Source organism: Salmo salar, chromosome 17 (assembly GCF_965601325.2).
Source record: "Salmo salar chromosome 17, fSalSal1, whole genome shotgun sequence".
NCBI lineage: Eukaryota > Metazoa > Chordata > Actinopteri > Salmoniformes > Salmonidae > Salmo > Salmo salar.
Window position 1 is genome coordinate 81,114,119 of NC_138307.1, and position 16,104 is coordinate 81,130,222.

General features: G+C 42.4%; 1 protein-coding gene across 1 annotated transcript in view; it reads left to right on the forward strand.

Moving 5' to 3' along the window:
• Positions 1-16,104, forward strand: part of LOC123731884 (thyrotropin-releasing hormone-degrading ectoenzyme) — a 464,288-nt gene that overhangs the window by 324,263 nt on the left and 123,921 nt on the right. The gene's annotated exons all lie outside the window — the stretch shown is intronic.

A 16,104-nucleotide genomic window follows, 5' to 3' on the forward strand; every position in this document is an offset into this window, starting at 1 on the left:
TTTTCTCATTATGTAGTGGCCTCATTACGTAGTGGTCTCATTACGTAGTGGCCTCATTACGTAGTGGCCTCATTACGTAGTGGCCTCATTACGTAGTGGCCTCATTACATAGTTGTCTCATTACGTAGTGGTCTCATTACGTAGTGGCCTCATTACTGGCCTCATTACGTAGTTTTCTCATTATGTAGTGGCCTCATTACGTAGTGGCCTCATTACTGGCCTCATTATGTAGTGGCCTCATTACGTAGTGGTCTCATGGGTGGAATGTTATTTATCATAAAATCACAATTAATAAACATATATTTTTTTTTTGCCGAAAAATCTATTGTTTCTACATCAAATGGTTTTGTTTTATTTCAGACTTCTGTGATGTATATAAAGTGTAATATTAGGATGCAAACTGAAAATGTAACATTTCAACTCTACATCTGACATGGTACAGGGGTCTTCTTTTTTTGTAAGCCCATAACCATGTGGGTGAGGTGTTACTTTTGTTTCAAAAATAGATTTGTTTAAGACTACCAAGAATCATTCTAGTAAAAGGTTAAAAGAACATTCTTATCTCTCTCTCAATCTCTCTCTCTGTCTCTCTCTCTCTGTCTCTCTCTGTCTCTGTCTCTCTGTCTCTCTCTCTCTCTCTGTCTCTCTCTCTCTCTGTCTCTCTCTCTGTCTCTCTCTCTCTGTCTCTCTCTGTCTCTGTCTCTCTGTCTCTCTCTCTCTCTCTGTCTCTCTCTCTCTCTGTCTCTCTCTCTCTCTCTCTCTCTCTCTCTCTGTCTCTCTCTGTCTCTCTGTCTCTCTCTGTCTCTCTCTGTCTGTCTCTCTCTGTCTCTCTGTCTCTCTCTGTCTCTCTCTGTCTCTCTCTCTGTCTCTCTCTCTCTCTGTCTCTCTCTCTCTCTCTCTCTCTCTCTCTGTCTCTCTGTCTCTCTCTCTCATATATATAACAGCCATCACTAACATTGAGTGGCTGCTGCAAACATACTGACTCAATCTCTAGCCACTTAATAATAAAAAATTTGACGTTATTAAATGTATCACTAGTCACTTTAAACTATGCCACTTTATATAATGTTTACATACCCTACATTACTCATCTCATATGTATATACTGTACTCTATACCATCTACTGCATCTTGCCTATGCCGTTCGGCCATCGCTCATCCATATATTTATATGCACATATTCTTATTCATTCCTTTACACTTGTGTGTATAAGGTAGTTGTTGTGAAATTGTCAGGTTAGATTACTTGTTAGATATTACTGCATGGTCGGAACTAGAAGCACAAGCATTTCGCTACACTCGCATTAACATCTGCTAACCATGTGTATGTGACAAATACAATTTGATTTGATTTGATTTAGTTTTTCAACCACTCCACAAATTTCTTGTTAACAAACTATAGTTTTGGCAAGTCGGTTAGGACATCTACTTTGTGTATGACACAAGTAATTTTTCCAACAATTGTTTACAGACAGATTATTTCACTCATAATTCACTTTATCACAATTCCAGTGGGTCAGAAGTTTACATACACTAAGTTGACTATGCCATTAAACAACTTGGAAAATTCCAGAAAATGATGTCATGGCTTTAGAATCTTCTGATAGGCTAATTGACATAATTTGAGTCAATTGGAGGTGTACCTGTGGATATATTTCAAGGCCTACCTTCAAACTCAGCGCCTCTTTGCTTGACATTATGGGAAAATCAAAAGAAATCAGTCAAGAAATTGTAGACCTCCACAAGTCTGGTTCATTCTTGGGAGAAATTTCCAAATGCCTGAAGGTACCACGTTCATCTGTACAAACAATAGTATGCAAGTATAAACACCATGGGACCACGCATCCATCGTACCGCTCAGGAAGGAGACGCGTTCTGTCTCCTAAAGATTAACATACTTTGGTGCGAAAAGTGCAAATCAATCCCAGAACAACAGCAAAGGACCTTGTGAAGATGCTGGAGGAAACAGGTACAAAAGTATCTATATCCAGAGTAAAATGAGACCTATATCGACATAACCTGAAAGGCCGCTCAGCAAGGAAGAAGCCACTGCTCCAAAACCTCCATAAAAAAAGCCAGACTACGGTTTGCAACTGCACATGGGGACAAAGATCGTACTTTTTTGAAAAATGTCCTCTGGTCTGATGAAACAAAAATAGAACTGTTTGGCCATAATGACCATCATTATGTTTGGAGGAAAAAGGGGGAGGCTTACAAGCCGAAGAACACCATCCCAACCGTGAAGCACGGGGGTCAGCTTTATGTTGTGTGGGTGCTTTGCTGCAGGAGGGACTGGTGCACTTCACAAAATAGATGGCATCATTAGGGAGGAAAATTATGTGGATATATTGAAGCCACATCTCAAGACATCAGTCAGGAAGTTAAAGCTTGGTCGCAAATGGGTCTTCCAAATGGACAATGACCCTAAGCATACTTCCAAAGTTGTGGCAAATGGCTTAAGGACAACAAAGTCAAGGTATTGGAGTGGCAATTACAAGCCCTGACCTCAATCCTATAGAAAATTTGTGGGCAGAACTGAACTGAAAAAGCGTGTGCGAGCAAGGAGGCCTACAAACCTGACTCAGTTACACCAGCTCTGTCAGGAGGAATGGGCCAAAATTCACCCAATTTATTGTGGGAAGCTTATGGAAGGCTACCCGAATCGTTTAACCCAAGTTAAACAATTTCAAGGAAATGCTACCAAATACTAATTGAGTGTATGTAAACTTCTGACCCACTGGGAATGTGATGAAATAACTAAAAGCTGAAATTAATCATTCTCTCTACTATTATTCTGACATTTCACATTCTTAAAATAAAGTTGTGATCCTAACTGACTTAAGAAAGGAATTTTTTTGAGATTCTTCAAATAGCCACCCTTTGCCTTTATGACAGCTTTAAACACTCTTGGCATTCTCTCAACCAGCTTCATTAGGTAGTCACCTGGAATGCATTTCAATTAACAGGTGTCCCTTATTAAAAGGGAATTTGTGGAATTTCTTTCCTTAGTGTATTTGAGCCAATCAGGTGTGTTGTGACAAGGTAGGGGTGGTATACAGAAGATAGCCCTATTTGGTAAAAGGCCAAGTCCATATTATGGCAAGAACAGCTGAAATAAGCAGAGAAATAAGAGAAACGACAGTCCGTCATTACTTTAAGACATGAAGGTCAGTCAATAGGGAAAATTTTCAGAACTTTGAAAGTTTCTTCAAGTGCAGTCGCAAAAATCATCAAGCGCTATGATGAAACTGGCTCTCATGAGGACCGCCACAGCAAAGGAAGACCCAGAGTTACCTCTGCTGCAGAGGTTAAGTTCATTAGAGTTACCAACCTCAGAAAGTGCAGCCCAAATAAATGCTTCATGGAGTTGAAGTAAAAGACACATCTCAACTTCAACTGTTCAGAGGAGACTGTGTGAATCAGGCCTTCATGGTTGAATTGCTGCAAAGAAACCACTAACAAAGGACACCAATAAGAAGAAGAGACTTGCTTCGGCCAAGAAACACGAGCAATGGACATTAGACTGGTCCAAATTGGAGATGTTTGGTTTCAACTGCTGTCTTTGTGAGACTCTGTGTGGGTGAACGGATGATCTCTGCATGTGTATTTCCCACCATGAAGCATGGAGGAGGAGGTTTTATGGTGCGGGGGTGCTTTGTTGGTGACACTGTCTGTGATGTATTTAGAATTCAATGCACACTTAGCCAGCATACCTACCACAGCATTCTGCAGTAATACGCCATCCCATCTGGTTTGGACTTAGTGGGACAATGACCCAACACACCTCCAGGCTGTGTAAGGGCTATTTTACCAAGAAGGAGAGTGCTGCATCTGATGACCTGGCCTCCACAATCCCCCAACCTCAACCAAATTGAAATGGTTTGGCATGAGTTGGACCGCAGAGTGATGGAAAAGCAGCCAGCAAGTGCTCAGTATATGTGGGAACTCCTTCAAGACTGTTGGAAAATCATTCTAGGTGAAGCTGGTTGAGAGAATGCCAAGAGTTTGCAAAGCTGTGATCAAGGCAAAGGGTGGCTATTTGAAGAATCTCAATTATAAAATATATTTAGATTTGTTTAACACTTTTTTGGTTACCACATGATTCCAAATGTGTTATTTCATAGTGTTGATGTCTTCACAATGTAGAAAATAGTACAAATAAAGAAAATGAGTAGGTGTTCTAAAACGTTCTAAAACGTTTGACCGGTAGTGTGTAGCTCAAAAAAATAAAGGGAACACTAAAATAACACATCCTAGATCTGAATGAATGAAATAATGTTATTAAATACTTTTTTCTTTACAAAGTTGAATGTGCTGACAACAAAATCACACAAAAATAATCAATGGAAATCCAATGTATCAACCCATGGAGGTCTGGATTTGGAGTCACACTCAAAATTAAAGTGGAAAACCACACTACAGGCTGATCCAACTTTGATGTAATGTCCTTAAAACAAGTCAAAATTAGGCTCAGTAGTGTGTGTGGCCTCCACGTGCCTGTATGACCTCCCTACAACGCCTGGGCATGCTTCTGATGAGGTGGCGAATGGTCTCCTGAGGGATCTCCTCCCAGACCTGGACTAAAGCATCCGCCAACTCCTGGACAGTCTGTGGTGCAATGTGGCGTTGGTGGATGGAGCGAGACATGATGTCCCAGATGTGCTCAATTGGATTCAGGTCTGGGGAACGGGCGGGCCAGTCCATAGCATCAATGCCTTCCTCTTGCAGGAACTGCTGACACACTCCAGCCACATGAGGTCTAGCATTGTCTTGCATTAGGAGGAACCCAGGGCCAAGCGCACCAGCATATGGTCTCACAAGGGGTCTGAGGATCTCATCTCGGTACCCAATGGCAGTCAGGCTACCTCTGGCGAGCACATGGAGGGCTGTGCGGCCCCCCAAAGAAATGCCACCCCACACCATGACTGACCCACCGCCAAACCGGTCATGCTGGAGGATGTTGCAGGCAGCAGAACGTTCTCCACGGCGTCTCCAGACTCTGTCACGTCTGTCACGTGCTCAGTGTGAACCTGCTTTCATCTGTGAAGAGCACAGGGCGCCAGTGGCGAATTTGCCAATCTTTGTGTTCTCTGGCAAATGCCAAACGTCCTACACGGTGTTGGGCTGTAAGCACAACCCCCACCTGTGGACGTCGGGCCCTCACACCACCCTCATGGAGTCTGTTTCTGACCGTTTGAGCAGACACATGCACATTTGTGGCCTGCTGGAGGTCATTTTGCAGGGCTCTGGCAGTGCTCCTCCTGCTCCTCCTTGCACAAAGGCGGAGGTAGCGGTCCTGCTGCTGGGTTGTTGCCCTCCTACGGCCTCCTCCACGTCTCCTGATGTACTGGCCTGTCTCCTGGTAGCGCCTCCATGCTCTGGACACTACGCTGACAGACACAGCAAACCTTCTTGCCACAGCTCACATTGATGTGCCATCCTGGATGAGTTGCACTACCTGAGCCACTTGTGTGGGTTGTAGACTCCGTCTCATGCTACCACTAGAGTGAAAGCACCACCAGCATTCAAAAGTGACCAAAACATCAGCCAGGAAGCATAGGAACTGAGAAGTGGTCTGTGGTCCCCACCTGCACATCCACTCCTTTATTGGGGGTTGTCTTGCTAATTGCCTATAATTTCCACCTGTTGTCTATTCCATTTGCACAACAGCATGTGACATTTATTGTCAATCAGTGTTGCTTCCTAAGTGGACAGTTTGATTTCACAGAAGTGTGATTGACTTGGAGTTACATTGTGTTGTTTAAGTGTTCCCTTTATTTTTTTGAGCAGTGTATATATAGATATCGTTCCATTCCTGCATTGCTAACAGGTGTGTTTTATTTTTGATGCATTACCTCTGTGCCTGACCAAACAAAGCTCAGGATCTGGGTTCTGCCTGGTAAATAACAGAGAGTCAGGACATGGGTTCTGTCTGGTAAATAACAGAGAGTCAGGACATGGGTTCTGCCTGGTAAATAACAGAGAGTCAGGACCTGGGTTCTGCCTGGTAAATAACAGAGAGTCAGGACATGGGTTCTGCCTGGTAAATAACAGAGAGTCAGGACCTGGGTTCTGTCTGGTAAATAACAGAGAGTCAGGACCTGGGTTCTGCCTGGTAAATAACAGAGAGTCAGGACCTGGGTTCTGCCTGGTAAATAACAGAGAGTCAGGACCTGGGTTCTGCCTGGTAAATAACAGAGAGTCAGGACCTGGGTTCTGTCTGGTAAATAACAGAGAGTCAGGACCTGGGTTCTGCCTGGTAAATAACAGAGAGTCAGGACCTGGGTTCTGCCTGGTAAATAACAGAGAGTCAGGACCTGGGTTCTGTCTGGTAAATAACAGTCGTATTGCTTTGTGCTGCTATCCACATCACTGGAATCTGCATGACACACATTTGACTGCCTTTCCATCAGTCACGTTGAATTGTTGAGGTGGGAGTCCTTGTTGTCAAAGCATTCAATCTGACCATGAAGGACCAAGCAGCCTCAGTTCTCTCCTCACACCTCCACTACTGTAATGAGATCTGTAGACAAAGCCCTGGGAGCTGAACTCAATGGTTATAATACATCATTTAGAACTACAACGATGTGCAATACTTGGCAATTTGAAACGTACTCTCTGCCGAGATCTCTTGCAACATGCAGCCCAGATATTTCACTGTTGTTGTCACCACTTCAATCACCCATTGTATCCCTATGAATAGGTAATGATCTGTCTGTCTACCCCTATAGGGGTAAGTACTGGAAGCACTAAAGACATGAGATAGGCAAACCTTTGACTGATAAAGAGGATTTCACTTCTCACTTACTCTGTTTGTCCCATTGACACATCTACGCGTCATCAATCGTCTGTGACGGCCAATTAATTCAATGAACGCTGATATTCACAGCTTTCCGTCGGGCTATTCATGAGAACCAATTTGCATCAGTAATCTGCCATGTGAAGCGGGCACAAAGCCTTTTGTGAAGGGAAGCCCAGGATCACTGGCAGCATGGCTGGTCTATCCTGGCTTACTCCCCCTGTCAATATGTCTCAGAGGATACAGAAAGTGTGTTTGTTTGTGTTTGTGTGTTCAAAGCCATGATCAACAGTCCCGCTTTAAATGACGTATAGCTTATAATAGGCTTCATAAAGCCTTCATAAACACAACATAAACGTGTCACAAATGATCTATAACCGTATCTCATGCTCTATAAAGACTTCATAAATGTGGCGTAACTGTGTGACATAACCACCAATGTCAAATGTGACATAATCCCCTATGTCAAATAAATCTGTGCTTTATAAAGGATGGCAGAAGCACTGCTTCATAAAGGCTCATATAAATCATATGAAGGCTTCACAAAGCATTATAACATTGTCATGCATCTTGGTAGAGAATTGCAGCACCGGGATAGTGGGTTCGGTTGTCATGACTACCCATACATAAAAATGTATACGCGTATGACTGAAAGTTGCTTTGGATAAAAGCGGCTGGTAAATTGTATAAATTAAATTATATTACTGTAAAGCATTTCTAGGATGACCCAACCTTATTCCCTCCTGGATGCATAGCCAATATTGGACCTGACCTCAACTTCCCCCAAAATGCCGTGGTGCAGGATGACACATTCTAAAGTGCAGTCATACACAGCAAAAAAAAGTGATACTGCCTTTTAAATTCAGTATTTTTTTTCTCCAAATTCCGTTTTCTCTGTTTTGTTTTTCCAGGTTTCGGATTTCCCCCATTTTCCTCACACGTTTGTAATAGAAAAACAACAAAATGTGATTTTCTGTGTTTACAACAATGCTTGAACCACGTCAGGGAATGACTTTTGAGTTCTCTAAGAAACATAGATTTTTGAGTGTAGTTGGCCTTTAATTCAGTCCGCTTGCCCTGCACTGTGTTGTTTGGTTAGCGGTGTTTCTGTAGCGCTGTAAGTTCGCAAATCAAATACTCATTTGTGGTGCCACTGTAGCATTAACAAAATGTCCTAGTTAGTTAAGCTATATTTTATTGTAATTTAAATTAATTTGTAGTAGTTACGTGTTGAGTTAGATTACATACTGTAACTACCACAATCGTTATTTCAAATAATTTCAGACTTCACTAACTAGCTACGTTAGATACAGCCATGTCTCAAAGTCATATCATGAGTTTTGTAAATGAAAGATGAATATAGTACGAATCGAATGGAGTTTCCCATTTCCCCATTCAGAGTATTTCTGGTGCAAGCACAATTTGGCCCAGCGTCGTCTGGGGCAGGGGAAGGTTGGGCCGGGGTAGGGCGTCATTGTAAATAAGAATTTGTTCTTAACTAACTTGTCTAGTTAAATAAATTATAAATAAATAAAATAATAAAGCACAGAAATGCCTTTTTCCAGATGGTGTGACAAAGGCATTTCCTCACAGACCTGCTAACTTTCTTTGTGGTTACTTTTAAAGTTGGAACCAACCCTTCAGTACCTCCAGCAGGCAGAGAGGCACGAACCATTTGTACGCCAGCTCAGGGAAAAGCTACGTTATTCAGAGCCCTGTGTACTGTTCGATGTCATTTTTGAAACTTAATGTTTTGATATTGTTTTAAAAATGTTAAAATGTTTACCAAAGTGGTCTGACTTGAAAGTAAGTTACTGTAGAGTGTGAGAGGGATTTAAATGAGACTACCTCACCAGGTATTCCTCCTCTGTTCCTATGGCGACCAGTGCTTGATTACAACCTGTTACAATGGCGCCAACATTTTAATGGCTAATCTTTCAGTGGGGGGAATGTGTCAAAGACCTGACTGGGAAATAAGGGAGAGCAGCACACCCTAGGAGCTCAGATGCAAAAATGTAATGTCCAACGTTTCGACAGCCAAGCTGTCTTCATCAGGGTATGATCAACTGGGCCCAGCACCACGCGGTGTGGCTCGTTATATTGTTGTGTTTGTGTACTGAGGAACATGTAACTTGCGTCCGGAAGAAAGCCACTGTCAATGTCCTTAGGTTGGTGGCTTTCATCACGGTCAGTGTTTCTTTGTGTATCGTCGTCTCCAGGCTATTGGACACACAGCACATAAAAGCCTGGCATACCAACCATTCAGAGTTGGCCTTAGTGGGAGGGACCATAGAATTATATGGGAGTGACCTCACTGAGTAAAGTATGTGTCATCCTTTGCTAGCAAAAACATTCCGTCTGGTCGTCACTATTTAACACAGCCACAAAGTTATAATTATGGCTAAACATTTCCACAATTTAACCCTAACTAATCAAGGCCACATTTGATGTGTTGGGCCAACAGACGTTCGGTGCATTTGGCCAGGAAGTGTCTGGGAATGAGATTAGGTGTAATGTGATTAATGTGACTTCACTTTAGAGAGTGTTGGAATCCTGCAGCACAACATGTCACCCTTTATAAAGCATGTTTTTATCATATTCACCATAGTGGGTTATGTCACATTTGACATTGGTGATTATGTCGCAAAGTTGTGCCACATTTGTGAACCCTTTATAAAGCATGACATATGGTTATAGATGCTCTGTAACAAACGCATTTATGTAGTCCTCATGAAGGCATTATGAAGGCCTTTATAAACTGAACTTCCTTTAAAGCGGGAGCTGAAATATCACGTCTTGTTTTAGATACTGAGAGGAAGGATGGCTAATTTCCAGATAATTACAAGTACCGGTGCTTCATCTGAATAGAGAACTTGTCAAACTATGACAGGTTTACACGACATTATTCTCACAGATGGATGATGACAAATCTAAAAGATCTTCTGATCACGTCAATTATTGCCCTGGCAAGCGCTGTGAAGCAATTATGTATCATTATTGCCAATTTCCCCCCCAAAAAAGCTTTATTCTGCTAATCTAGTCATCCTAAAGCAGGTGTAGCATGAACAAAATGTCCTATTTGGAAAGCAGACTGAATTGACAGAGGCAATACTAATACTAATAATCCCTTGTATTTAACGCATGGTCCTTGGTGGCGCTGGATTACAGATCAAGGATTAGAGATTACGCGACACTGAACAAACTCTATTATTATAGTCTGACCAACACAGGTGAAGATATAGAAGCTGAGTTTACTATTCAGGGTGGCACCTCTGCATAGTCTTCGCCAATATTACACTACACCACCCACCTGTAAAACATTTAAAAAAACTGTCCAGTCTTTGATGTATTAGTTCTCCTTTTTTAAAACATAGGACATCAGAGGAGTTTTATAACCCAACTAACTGATTCTGAATCGCAAGTTTTTAATTAAGGTCTTACGTTTCTCTTGTTACGTTTAGAATTCCCGTCCACTTTGTACCGAGGATGTCCATCTACTTCCTGGAGGATGTCCATCTACTTCCTTGAGGATGTGTCACGACTCCCGCCGAAGTCGACCCCTCTCCTTGTTCGGGCGGCGTTCGGCGGTCGACGTCACCGGCTTACTAGTTGCCACCGATCGATGTTTCACTGTTCGTTTGGTTTTGTCTTTATTGTGTACACCTGTTTTGAGTTTCCCTAATTATGTTCATTATTTAAGCCTCTGCATTTCCTGTTTGTCTTGTCGGTGATTGTTTGTCCGTTTAGTGTAGTTGGAGGTGTTTTCTCAAGACTACGTATTTTTATGAGAAGATGGATTGAATATTTTAGTAAACACGTTTTGTTTACCTTCATCCCTGTGTCCTGCGCCTGACTCCTCCACTTCTCTAAGAAGATCCGTTACAGGATGTCCATCTACTTCCTGGAGGATGTCCATCTACTTCCTTGAGGATGTCCATCTACTTCCTGGAGGATGTCCATCTACTTCCTTGATGATGTCCATCTACTTCCTGGAGGATGTCCATCTACTTCCTTGAGGATGTCCATCTACTTCCTTGAGGATGTCCATCTACTTCCTTGAGGATGTCCATCTACTTCCTTGAGGATGTCCATCTACTTCCTAGAGGATGTCCATTTACTTCCTCGAGGATGTCCATCTACTTTCTCGAGGATGTCCATCTACTTCCCTTCGAGGATGTCCATCTAATTCCCTTCGAGGATGTCCATCTACTTCCTCGAGGATGTCCATCTACTTCCTCGAGGATGTCCATTTACTTCCTTGAGGATGTCCATCTACTTCCTCGAGGATATCCATCTACTTCCTTGAGGATGTCCATCTACTTCCTTTCAGCACCACTTTAGATCTCTTTTAATTATCCATCCACATTGAGCTAACACTGAACTGTTCACTAAATTAGAGAGGGAGAGAGAGAGGGGGAGAGGGAGAGAGGGAGGGAGGGAGAGGGAGAAGAGAGAGGGGGGTGGCAAGAGAGTGAAAGAGGGGAGGCAAGAGAGAGAGAGAAGGGAGGGCGAGAGAGAGGGGGGGGCAAGCAAGGGAGAGAGAGAGTGGAGAGCAGGGAGGACAGTAGCCTTTGGGTATGTGTTGGGATTCAGGGGGAGCCAGGCTGAGGTTCTGTGGTTTGGTCCTGGCCTGAGGTCCTTTCCTCGGGCTAGGTGCTGCATTGGCGGCAGGCTACAAATTTACCACTCTGATTTCGAGTGCTGCTGTGGTGAGGTGTCAAAGCGAGTCGCTCTGACTGCGTTCCCTACCCAAACATCCCCATCCTCCTCTCCTCCCATCCTCCCCTCCTCCTCCCCAGCCCTCTCCTCCTCTCCTCCTCTTCCCCTCCCCTCCTCCTCTTCTCACCTCCTCCCCCCATCCTCCTCTCCTCCCATCCTCCCCTCCTCCTCCCCGGCCCTCTCCTCCTCTCCTCCTCTTCCCCTCCCCTCCTCCTCTTCTCCCCTCCTCCCCTCCCCTCCTCCTCTCCTCCCCTCCTCCCCTCCCCTCCTCCTCTTCTCCCCTCCTCTCCCCAATCAGTCCATTCCAGCGATGCTGTTTCAATACATTTAGCAGTGAGCTCTCATGGTTTCCCAGACATTAGAAATGTACCTGGACTTTTGTGGCTCCAGCACAGACTAGACATTTAACACTGGAACGATGACTTCCCGCAGACGCACACACACACACACACACTCACTGGAGCGATCACCTCACTAACACACACACACACACACACACACACACACACACACACACACACACACACACACACACACACACACACACACACACACACACACACACACACACACACACAGCTGTGTAACATCAGACCTCATCAGATTGCTACAGTGTTTACATGGAGTCCACATGGGAATGGCTGAGTTAGAGACTGATTCACTTGTTGATGAGCTGACTGGTTACCTGCTGACTAATCAAACAATATATTGACTAAATGGACATCAGGGATCAATCCCAATTGGGATCATTTAAATTCCAGTCATTTCAATCATTGAATTGCAGTACTATGGGGCAATTCCATTTCAAATTTAACTGGCAGGAATTGAATTGGAATTGACCCCTCTGATGGACATAAAAGTACCTGAGCAAAAATGCAATTACTTGATCGTTTGACTGACTGACTGACTGACTGACTGACTGACTGACTGCTGACTGAATGGCTGACTGAATGACTGGCTGACTGAATGACTGGCTGGTTGACAGAATGGCTGACTGACTAAATTATAGTACTGCTAGTAATGACAGACTGAATGATAGTACTAGATGGTGGCAACAGACATGGTCGTCCTGTTTGTAGCTCCTAGCCAACTTTACAGTATATTGTATTTTTTTTCTGTGTTATTTCTTACATTATTTGCTCAGAACATTTCTTGCATAATTACCTACAGCCGTAAATAACTTTTAGATCGGCGGTCACTCACCAGCATTTAGATCAGAAATTCAATTTACCTGTATTGGATCCTTTGTTTAAACTCCCTGAGGCAGTTCCATTCATCCTGGGTGCTGCTCCAAGACACCGTCGCTGCAGAAGAAGAACAAGGAGAGGGCTTTTAGTCAGACTCAGGAGGCGTGCATACCATCCATCGCTTCCGGGTGTATTATTGGCCTGCGTTCCGTCTCTGTACAATAAAGCAGACGAGGATCTCCTTCCAGAGAAACATCAGGGACTGTAACGTACTCTGTTTTATGGAATCATGGCTCTCTCCAGATATACAGTCCCCATACAGTCAGCCTGTGGGGTTCTCCATATATCACGCGGACAGGAAGAAAGAACTCTCCTGGGAAAAGAAAAGGTGGAGTTTTATGTTTCATGATTAACTACTCATGGTGGTAATGTACAGGAACGCAGGTCCTTTTGTTCTCCTGATCTGGAATACATCACCATCAAATGGCGACCTCATTACCTCCTGAGATAATTTTCTTTGGTCATCTTCACGACCGTGTATGTTCCCCCCCAAGCCAACACTGCTATGGCTCTCAAAGAACTACACTGATAAATGGAAACCACATATCCTGAAGCCGCATTGACTGTAGCTGGGGACTTTAATACAAGAAATCGTAGAAAAAAGCATCCAAAGTTCTATCAACCAATCTCCTGTGCTACTTCCCCTTCTGGGGCGGCTACACGGCCCTCCCCCGCCCTACCTTCAGCAAATCAGATCACGCCTCCATTTTGCTCCTCCCCTCCTATTGGCAGAAATTTTAACAGGAAGGACGCATTGTAAGGACTGTCAAACGTTGGTGTGACCAATCAAAAACTATGCCTTCAAGAAAGTTGTGATCACATGGACTGGGAAATGTTTGTGTTGCCTCAGAAAATAATATCAATGTATACACTGACTGAGTTCATCAGGAAGTCCATAGAGGATGTTGTTCCCACTGTGATGATTACAATTTATCCAAACCATAAACCATGGAAAGATGACATCATTTGCGCAAACCTGAAAGTACAAACCAATGCAATTTGACTTGGAACATGGACGTGTACAAACCGACCAGCTATGCCCTCTGTAACGCAATCAAACAGGCAAAACGACAGTACATGGACAAAGTGGAGTCGCAATTCAATGACTCAGACACGAGACATATGTGGCAGGGACTCCAGACAATCAAGGTTGATAAAGGGAAAACCAGCCACGTCGCGGACACCGACACCTCGCCTCCCGACAAGCTAAACACCTTCATATGTACAGTATATAGGCTTTTCTATTAATGTATATACTCTCCATACTGTCTATTTCACACCATTATATACATCAGTATCAGTGGAGGCTAATGAGGGGAAGACGGCTCATAATAACGACTGGAACGGAGCGAATGGAATGGCATCAAACACATGGAAACCATGGAAACCATGTGTTTGATGTATTTGATACCACTCCACATATTCATATTCTGCTCCAGCCATTATCTGGATCGACGTATACGACAGTGTGTTCCAGTTCCCGCCAATATCCAGAAACTTCACACAGCCATTGAAGAGGAGTGGGACAACATTCCACAGGCCACAATCAACAGCCTGATCAACTCTATTCAAAGATGTGTTGCTCTGCATGTGGTAAATGGTGGCCACACCAGATACTGGCTGGTTTTATAATCCATGGCCCTACCTTTTCTTTAGGATGCATATACAGTGCCTCCGGAAAGTAATCAGACCACTTGACTTTTTCCACATTTTGTTACGTTACAGCCTTATTCTAAAATGGATAAAAATATAAAATCCTCAGCAATCCATACTGAATATCCTATAATGACAAAGCGACCGTGTAGACCGTCATTGTAAATAAGAATTTGTTCTTAACATACTTGCCTAGTTAAATAAAGGTTAATTAAAATACAAAATAAAAACTCTCAGACCATGAGAAACAAGATTCTCTGGTCTGATGAAACCAAGATTGAAGTCTTTGGCCTGAAAACCTGTAGCGTCATACCCAAGAAGAATTGATGCTTCAAGAAAGTAATGATTAAAGGGTCTGAATACTTGTGTAAATGTGATTTTTATTTTTTTAATTTTTAATACATTTGCAAAAATGTCTAAAAAACAGTTTTTGCTTTGTCATTATGTAGTTATTGTGTGTAGATTTTTTTTAATATACATTTTAGGATAAGGCTGTAACGTAACAAAATGTGGAAAAAGTCAAGGGGGTTTGAATACTTTCCAGTCATCTGAAATCCACAGATTATGGTCTAATGAATTTATTTCAATTGACTGATTTTCTTATATGAGCAGTAGCTCAGTAAATTCTTTGAAATTGTTGCATGTTACGTTTATATTTTTGTCCAGTGACTTTGGCTCGTTCGGATATTTCTTAGCTATGTATTACTGTACTGTTGGAGCTAAAAACACAAGCATTATATATTACTGTACTGTTGGAGCTATAAACACAAGCATTAGGTATTATTGTACTTTTGGAGCTATAAACAGAAGCATTAGGTATTACTGTACTGTTGGAGCTATAAACACAAGCATTAGGTATTATTGTACTGTTGGAGCTATAAACACAAGCATTAGGTATTACTGTACTGTTGGAGCTATAAACACAAGCATTATGTATTACTGTACTGTTGGAGCTATAAACACAAGCATTATGTATTACTGTACTGTTGGAGCTAGAAACACAAGCATTATATATTACTGTACTGTTGGAGCTAGAAACACAAGCATTATATATTACTGTACTGTTGGAGCTAGAAACACAAGCATTATATATTACTGTACTGTTGGAGCTATAAACACAAGCATTATATATTACTGTACTGTTGGAGCTAGAAACACAAGCATTATATATTACTGTACTGTTGGAGCTATAAACACAAGCATTATATATTACTGTACTGTTGGAGCTATAAACACTAGCATTATATATTACTGTACTGTTGGAGCTAGAAACACAAGCATTATATATTACTGTACTGTTGGAGCTATAAACACAAGCATTATATATTACTATACTGTTGGAGCTAGAAACACAAGCATTAGGTATTACTGTACTGTTGGAGCTATAAACATAAGCATTAGGTATTACTGTACTGTTGGAGCTATAAACACAAGCATTAGGTTTTACTGTACTGTTGGAGCTATAAACACAAGCATTAGGTATTACTGTACTGTTGGAGCTGTAAACACAAGCATTATATATTACTGTACTGTTGGAGCTAGAAACACAAGCATTATGTATTACTGTACTGTTGGAGCTAGAAACACAAGCATTATATGTTACTGTACTGTTGGAGCTAGAAACACAAGCATTAGGTATTACTGTACTGTTGGAGCTAGAAACACAAGCATTATATATTACTGTAC